Source organism: Meleagris gallopavo, chromosome 2 (genome assembly GCF_905368555.1).
Source record: "Meleagris gallopavo chromosome 2, MGAL_WU_HG_1.1, whole genome shotgun sequence".
Lineage (NCBI taxonomy): Eukaryota > Metazoa > Chordata > Aves > Galliformes > Phasianidae > Meleagris > Meleagris gallopavo.
In genome coordinates this window covers 49,377,296-49,386,426 of record NC_139405.1, presented here as the reverse complement: position 1 = coordinate 49,386,426, position 9,131 = coordinate 49,377,296, and the positions used below count along the sequence as shown (strand labels likewise).

The 9,131-nt window shown below is 39.3% G+C and overlaps 1 protein-coding gene across 2 annotated transcripts in view; it reads left to right on the top strand.

Moving 5' to 3' along the window:
* Positions 1-2,290: 2,290 nt before the first annotated feature.
* Positions 2,291-9,131, top strand: part of IPCEF1 (interaction protein for cytohesin exchange factors 1) — a 72,639-nt gene continuing 65,798 nt past the window's right edge. Inside the window, exons 1-2 of one of the 2 annotated variants that reach the window (XM_085217061.1) lie at positions 2,291-3,990; positions 6,339-7,076. The gene's annotated coding sequence lies outside the window, so the exon portion shown is untranslated. The remainder of the gene's footprint in view (positions 3,991-6,338; positions 7,077-9,131) is intronic. The other variant, XM_085217063.1, reaches the window with a different exon arrangement.

Below are 9,131 nucleotides of genomic sequence, written 5' to 3'. Positions count from 1 at the left end.
TCCTCATCCTCTGCTCTGGAAAGGCATCACTTGGAGTATTGCATCCAGTTTTGGGCTCCCTGGTACAAAAAAGACAGGTATCTCCTGGAAAGGGTCTAGCAGATGCCCATGAAGATGATAAAGGGTCTGGAGTGCCTCACTTATGAGGAAAGGCTGAGCAACCTAGATCTGTTCAGCCTTGAGAAAAGAAGATTCAGAGGGGATCTGTTCAATGTATATAAACATCTAGGGTGCAGGAGGCAAAGGGACTACGCATGGCAAAAGGACGAGGGAAAATGGCCACAAATTGAAGCACAGGAAGTTCTCACAAATCAGTCTAGTTGGCTGTCTTTATCTCCTCTCTGGACCATACGTTTTTTTCCATAAGTAACGCATGCTTCTTCAGGCCTATGACTGTTAACTTGACTGTGATTCATTGCACATGGGAAAGCATCAGTTATTTCAGGAAGCAATAGATGAGTCTGTGCATATGATTCCAAGATTAGTTCCTGGGTACGTTTTCAGACAACTGATGTATATGCAATTAAAATGTTTGAAGATGTGAAGTGTCAAGTTACTGATAAACAATGATTAGTCATGCAAATAAATGTAAGTATTTAAATTGGAGCAATTTCGATATGACTCATACTGTGGAAAAGAACCTGTATAAAAATATGGAATAGGCAATTTATTAGTGGGAACAACCTTTGATTAGGGGAGTTGAGTTTTAAATTTTTTAGAGAGTATTAATACACAGCAAAGTACCAGTGCAAGAGAATAATAATCTAAGCAAAAACCAATAATTAATGATCTGTTTTTCAAACATTTTGAGAACTACGAACAAGATAGTTGTATCTTCTCATCACTGCTTGAGCCACACTACAACTAAAAGTATCTTGGGGATTCTCAGACATGTACTGCCTGAAACATGGCAGCTTTGCTGGCTGGTTTGAGTTATGATCTATGGTGCTGTGGTAGTTTTGTGTTAGGATTTACCACCGCTTTTCTGCCAAGATCTTTCTTGAAAAGACTGTGTGGATGATTTGCCACCTTTCTGACTGTGAGTAACAGAAAGTGGTAGAAACCCTTTACGCTTGGCAAGATTTGACACTCAACGGTCACTTTTACAATATACATACCTGTATACAGTTATGTGAAAGGTGAGAAGAAATAAAGTGCTAAGACTAAGACTTTGTTCTGCTACAAACAAAAAGCTTTGGAGAATTAGAGCCAGATCTTTAATGTTTTTGAATATGTTGGTAATTTCTACTTCCCTTGGAGAGCAGGATCAGACACTTCTTCTGTGTCTGGGCAATGGAGTGGAGCATCAGTGTATTATTATTGATACATGCATGTTCTTTACCTTTGGCAGTATATCTGGGCAATGCAATGATGAATATTTGATGGACTACAGTAATACATTAATGAAATTATGCCTTGTCTTTTTGTTTCTGGTGCTAGTAGTTGTTGAAAGTGGAGTGTGCCAGAGTTCAACTAACCTTCAATTAAAAATCATGAGAAGGAACGGTTTGCTTCTTGGTTTATCAACAGCATGTTGTGCCTCAGTTCACCATCTGCTAGTCAGAATACCCACGGTCTACTTAATTTATCAATAAAATGTGAAGAATCAAGTGAATCTTCTAGTCTATCTTCCTAGTTTTAGTGGAACTTGCTGAGCAATACGAATGCATTTACACGTGTATATTCGTGGGTATATGTTTGTATACACATTCATTTCTAATTCTACTCAAATTTAAACTACTCTTCAATAAGAATTTTCAGAGATGAAATTGCAGGACTTGTTAGCTCTTGCTACACCTCTTCAGCAGAGCATATAGTTGAGAAGTCAAAGCATAGATCTGCCAATTGCCACATTTCCCTGACAGCACAGCAAGTCCCCTCAACACGGAAAGGAAAAAAGTCTGGCTCAAGTCAAACTCTTGATGCAGGTTACACGAAATGCAACTTTATGCCTATATGAGAGGTATATTTCTCTTGATGTTTTTTTCCCCCTTTAAGTGAGAAAGTGCAATAAATTTTCAGTCTTTGAGATTATGATGCCAGTAAAGTGGTTTCCTCCACTGCCCCATTGCCTGTCTAACAACTTTTAGTGCAAAGCATAATGGTAATCATTGCTATTCTTTTTCTTGCACTTGGAGTGCAGCTGTGTCTGTTTCCCCTTTTAAAAAGGGGTCAAATTGACATTTAAAGTTGAACTTCAAAGAAAACCTGTTGTGACTTCATGACCTTCCTAAAACCGGTCTTCTTTGCATTTTAAACAGGAATTTTACCTTGAAAGAATTTACAACTTATTTTCCTCTTAATCCTTCTCTCTTAGGTCCTGGCTCTGTTCCAGATTGTAGAAACTGGATTTGCAATTACCTTATTTACAAGGTGGAGTTTCTTTTTTTTTTTCCCTCTTGTTTGCCTACCTTGACAGATTGCAGACTATCTGGCGCCATTTAACCCTTTAAAGAAAAATCTTTCATTTCAATTCCTTCTGTCTTAACAATACATTCACAATCTCAAGAAATCCTAATCAGAATGAATAGGAAAAAAATGATTATTATGGATTAAAATTGTAACACCAGGCAGCAAGAAAATTACGGACTTGCAAGAATGGGTTGAACTAGACACAGTTGAGTTCAGTTTTGTTAGCTGTGAATTTGACTTAGAATTCCTGCGTATTTTTCCATTTAATTTACAGATTTGGATAAAAATTCACATAAATGTTTTGATTTTTCCAGTTTAAACTTAAAACAAGTCTCAAACATGGTAAGTATTTAAGATAATAAAACTCTCACTGCAAACAAGTCCTTGTTTGAGTCTGTGGTGAGTCAATGGGTGAGAGAGGGTCTATTCCTGTTTTGGCATGGGGGTTGGACTCGATGATCTCTAGAGGTCCCTTCCAACCCCTACGATTCTGTGATTCTGTGATATTCCAGAGTTTGGCTTCAGGACTACTCAGTTAGTTGGTTGTCCTCCCAGTATCCATGGACCTTGGTGGGCTTTTCCCTTTCCAGGAAATGGCTGCAGCAGCTGACGGGCCCTGTTTGCATAGCTGGAGGTAGAGCAAGACTGGTCACAGACTGGTTGAGGTTGGAAGGAATTATTGGGTCTATCTAGTCCAGTCCCCCTCTGGCTTATGAAGATCTCCAAGGAGGATACTCTACAGTCTCTCCGAGAAACCTCTGCCGTTGCTCTATCACCCACACAATACAGAAGCGTTTCCTGTTTCTCAGAGAGAACTTCCTGTATTCCAGTTTGTGTTCATTAAGCCTAGTGCTTTCGTCCTAGCACTAGGAACCACTGAAATGAGCCTGACTCTGTCTTCATCTCACCTTTCCTTCAGGTATCTGCTTATGTACATAAGAATCTCCTAAGCCTCCTCTTTAGGCTAAAAAGGCCTAGCTCTTTCAGCCTTTTTCTCATAGAGTTGCTCTGCTCCCTGCATCATCTTAGTTGCCTTATTGTTTGTAGTACCTCCTTTAAGCTATGACAGGGAATGGTCTGTGACTGGAGGAGCTGGAGTGTTTGTTGGGTAATTCAGCACTGGCTGTTGCTGAAGATCCTTTACGAGTTCTGTAAATTAGAGTAAAGAAGACTCCCCACATCGAAACATGTTTGATGTCTGCAAGGTTAATCCGTGCAACACCTTATTAATGCATGGGAAGCCAGCACAGAGGCTGAAACTCAGGCCTCTTCACTTCTGAGGTTGACACTGATTGATATTTTCAGCACTGGTGCCCTCAGACACTGTGCCTATAATGTTAGTCTGAAGATTCAGTAGGTTGGAGAAGGGGAGAATCTTTCTGTTAGGTGCAATATCTTTTTTTTTTCTTTTTTTTTTCTCCCAAATGCTTGCATCCTTTCTGTGACCCCATAAAAGAGACTGTGTGAAGACACTGATGGCCTAGTTGAAGAGAATCTCCTGTTTGTAACCTTTGCCAGTAACCCTACATGAACTCCTGTTGGTTTTGACCAAGATGAGAGTTTTAATGAGAGCATAAGGTCAGTGACAACACAAATGTATATTGTTCATACAGCACGCTCTAATTCCTGTAAGTTTATTTCAGATGGATCTATGCATCCTCATATCTCACTGGGAATTTCTGACAATGTTTTGTTGCTATATTATTTAACATTTCATGAAATATCACCATGTGAGCAGATGATGTTTGCCATTTGACTGTTTTGATGGTTAGTCTTTTATGGACTGCTGTAAGAGAACACAATAATAACTACTGAGTTAGCTCAGTTTTTCAGAAAGTGTGAGTGGTCACTAGCAGCTTGGATTTACTGGCCTGCTCAGCCCTCTCTTGTATTTTATCTCAAATAGATTGCAAAAAATTTCTGAATCTTGAATTATCTTGTCTGTATGCCTGATTTACAAGTCCTTCAGCAACATCTAGTTCCACTGTTTTTTTTGTTTTGTTTTGTTTTGTTTTTTTTTTTTTTTTTTTTTTTTAATTTTTCTTGGTGTTTGATTGCCTGGCTAAGCTGTGTGTGTCTCTCTCTGCTCTCTGACATACTTATACTACTGTTGAAAGATGATTTATTGTATTGTATTCATACAAAGGATGTCAGTAAAAATCCACTTGATAGTAACGATGAGAAAAAACATTACCATGTGAAGTTGATTAGATCATCTTCTGTAAATCTGGATAATAGCAAGACTTGTGGCATCTACTTAATTGAGGAGTTGGTCCTGCAAGTTTTTGTAAGTGTGTAAATCCATTTATGTAGCATTATTGACTTCTAGAGGATAGCTAGATAGAGTTCATTAGCTTAGTCCAAAGACTGTAACAAGAGATAGTTAAATCTCGTCTATTTTTAATGTGTTTGTATCCTCAGGCTGTGGTCATACATACTTTGTATTTCCTAAGAAGAGGAAGGATATCCCAGAGTTTGGTATCTGTTAACTGGGAATTTATGAGCTCTGAGCACAGGACCTAGGGCTGCTGCCACCTGCCTGTGCCATCAGGTATCCCAGCACTAAGAAAAGCAAGATCTTGGTAGAGATAGTAATGTTAACTGTTAGTTATACTGACTTACCAGAATAACACCTTCAATGCTGTGGAGTAATTAAGAATTGCCATGACTCTTCATCTTCTTAGTTTAGTAGTTTGACTGACCTTTGTCAGAGTGCATGTAGCTCATTGCACAGTTAGGGTGTGAAACGTGTTATAAAGAAATAGCTTTGGGATTCCCATCAGGAATAACTTTTAGAAAGGCTTTTTGGCCTCATCCATGAGCTAAAACAAAATTATAAGGAGGACTTTGTATAAAAATGATTTTTAAAAACACTTTGGTGGACAAGATTAAATTTATTTATTCTTTTTTTTTTTCCTGAGAAAAAAAATTAAATAAATTTATGGTATGATAAATATAATGGTAACAAACTTTGATAGTCATGTATAGTTACACTTTTTGATACACTGAACAACTTTCAGCTGTGATCTCTCAGTAAGACATTGAGCAGAAGCATGATGCTCACTCCTGCACAACCAATTCTGTTGAACCAAGTAAGAAATGAGAGTCCAGATGTCTCTTTAGGGGATAGTCTTTTGTTTTATCATACATATGCGTATTATCAGAATTCACATCTGAGTTGATTTAATGCCAGTGAAAAATAACGTACATCTGAATTGTAATGGAAACCTGGATACAATGAATAATGAGAGGAGATTCCGAAGGGAGAAAATGGGAACAGGAAATTTAAGCTTCAGTTTTTCTATATATAGAAAACACCTCAAGGGTAACCACATACTGTTTTGTATAAATACATTTAAAATGTGTTTGGTAGGCACATATTTTCAATGTGCTGTAATGATCGGAAACACATGTTGACTCTGAAAAATTATGTGAACTATGCAGAGCCCTTGCCCATGCACATAAGTAAAAGCTATTCACAGGGTATGTGTGTGTAAATATCTAGCTGGAGTAACAGCCACATGAGAACTCCTTCAGAATAATCCCCAAATCAGAAAGCCACATATTACAGATCTGAAATGTACCACACTGGTTTGTCTACATAAATAAAACCAACTGGAAAGATAGGAGGAAGGAAAAACATTTTAAAAGGCTATTAGATTAGAGAAGAAGAAAAATGCTAAGCCATTTTCTTGGCTCTAATCAGAAGGCAGGAAAATTATTACATGCAGGAGCTTAGACTTAGCTAAACATCTTCCTGTTCCGAGTCTTGATTTTTATTTACATGTTGCACACAGTCAAGGCTTTAAGCATTCCCTTTCACATAATCATTATTTTGATAGAGGCCAAAAGGGGGAATGGTTAGATTTGTTTATTTCCCTTCCAGGAACAATGCTATCATCTAACTCCCTCTTTATCTTTGCCAGGTCTTTGGGATGGGTTGATGTCACCTTTTGTACCTATCATGATGAGGCCTTGATCCTGGCTGAGAGTGCTGGCTGTTTGATGAATGCTGAATTGGGAAGCAGCCATAAGAAATTTCTAATGCACTCTGCAACACTTGAGCTAGAGTAAATAAACTGATACTTATAAAGCCACCCAGACATTCGCCACTTGTCACTAGCTCTTATACAGTCATAGTTACGTCAGTTCTCTTCCAGTCCTCCCACTCTTGGCCTACGACAGAGCAAACTCCTAGTGCAAACTCCCTGCTTATCTGTCATGCTTGCAACTTGGACTGAACTGTCTGGGCTTGGAAGAAGTTGATCGGTTCTAAGATCAAGGATTTCGTGACTCTGGAAGAAGGACAGCAAATAAAACACAATCCTTTACTCCGAGGAGTTTGAAAGGGAATGCCACTAGGTCTGAGGAGAGAAAACACAGCACCATCTGTGTCTATCTGGAGTTGCCTTTTCTTTCCGTCTCTCTGAAGAGAATAGCCAAGCGGAGGTATAATTGCCCATGGTGTGGAGCATCCCCAGGCAGTAGAGGCAGACTGGCTCTTGCCTCATCTTTCTGCTGAGTCTGGGAGCTCTGCATCACTGTTGGCAAACACAGAGCAAGGACTGCTGCTCTTCCTCATATAGGCTTCCTGGGGCTTCATCCACATCCCCTGCTTCATCGACTTGGAGGATGTAAGGGAAGAGGAGAAGGGAAAGCAGTAGGTGAGTTGGGGAAACTTCCTTATTATCTAACAATGTCTGAAATTACTAAATGGGTGGTTGTGGAGGGGGAGAAATGCAAACGTTTTCTTGAGACAGCGTGTTTTGAAAGTAGAATTTGAACATGCGGATTGGGCTATGCCACCCAGCTTCTCTGGAAAGGGAACATAAGTTCATTCTGCAAAGGATTGGAAGATGTAGACTTGGTGTGGGAAACTCTTTTGTTAAAGAAGACAAATCAGTGCATTTGGGAAGTTTACGTCTGTCCTTGGGCTCTGCTGCTAGGGGTTGTAAAAGTGGACACTGCATAAAACCCTAAGGCAAATTGCTGTCAAGAATATGTTTGCATTAACACTGTTATATAGCAGCTCCTGGCAACTGAAGCACAGGTGTCACCTGGACCAAAAGGACTTCTTTTGGAAGATGCCTTCTGGTCTCACACTGAGAGCTCCCTTCTGTGTAATTGCAACTGTGACACTGTGATCTTTACTAACTTAAAATCGTGAGACTTTGGTCAGCAATTAGTAGCCTTTGCATCTTTGTAGTGTATCTGGTTGAAAGGTTAACTGCTGATACTCAGGTGGCTTGACCTTTATTTGGGTCTAATAACACATACTTGCTTTTCGTGGTGCCTGGAGACTGTAGTCACAACAGCTGGGGAGCCCAAGTTCCTCATATTATTTAGTGGATTTACGTTTGTTCTTCACAGTGTTTCCATATATGGGAGGGAACCTCTGTTACTTTCACTGGGTGATAAAGGGAACTGAAATGGAGGTCAGCTGAGTGTGCTCAGAATTGCAAAGCAAGTTCAGGAATGGAAGCTCCTGAACTGTAAAAAATGCTCTCCTCCCTGTGGTCCATCTTCTCTGCTGACAATCTCTGAACTGTTCAGTGACTGATTTTCATTCAGTTGTACATGGTGGGACATTTACCACTTATGTGGTCAATGAAGTTACCTTTGTTTGATTTGGTTCTTATACCTGCAGAAAACTCATCAAAATTCTATTTAATGAAGAATACTAAAAACATAAGTCTGCGGTTATTACTGAGAAAAACATCTGGTTGGATATTTCTCTGTCCAAAATGACTTCTAATTTTCTTTCAAGGTTTTTAGTCACTACATTTATCTGTTAGAGTGATTCAATTTTCTTTTTACAGTAAAAGAAACAGTCAAGGTCTTAATCTTATTTCTGTTTAGTTTTTGGATTATAATGCCTTACTGAAGAAGAGGAAGTAAATGGTTTAATCTGTGGTACAGATAAGTTGTGTAAAAAGAGGTGCAAGATTAGTTGTTTTCAGTGTTTCCCCTGCCTTCCTCCATTGCATGTGGTCTCTCTGAAGGAAAGGTAAATTTACAGTTGTCTTCTGCTGCTATAGAAGGCTGAGCAGACTGCTGCAGGAGGTGGAGGCTCTGCTGGATTGTAATGCTGAGACAAGCCTGTCCTCTTCTACAGATTTTTGTATGGTCTTTGACTTCTTTGTGGCACTTCTTTCTACTTACTTCTGAAAAGATGTTTTTTTGTATATTACTTTTGTTTTTCTCTGTATGTAGTAAGTCAACATTGGTAAAGAACATCTAAATAACTAGGCTGACTACTGTTAATAGAGCATTTTACACAACTGAATGATGTTCCAGCCTGATTATCTTCTATCTGCTTTGATTGCTGGAGTTTATGGATGTGTGCACAGAAGCTAGATGTCTCATTGGGGCTTTACAGTCCTTACCTATGTCCGGAGTATCAAAGCTTCAAGGGAACCTCCCACTGAAACCTGAGCTCTCCACAGTGTGAGCATTGCACACAAGCATATGTCCCTTTTTGTCCTCTCTAGGAGGTCGCTCTGCCAGCTGTCATGTCCTGAGAAGTGACTTCTTTAAAATGGTACTTAATCCAGCCATGGCTGGATTAATGGCACAGGACACAGTGGCTGGAACAGAATGTGTGCCATCAATGTATATCTTCCATAGTGCAGGGGAGGAGCTAGTAGTTAAGCACTGTATAGTTGGAGGAGACCAGGTCATATGCTGGTTCAAATTTTAATGTGGGCTTAGACTAGAGA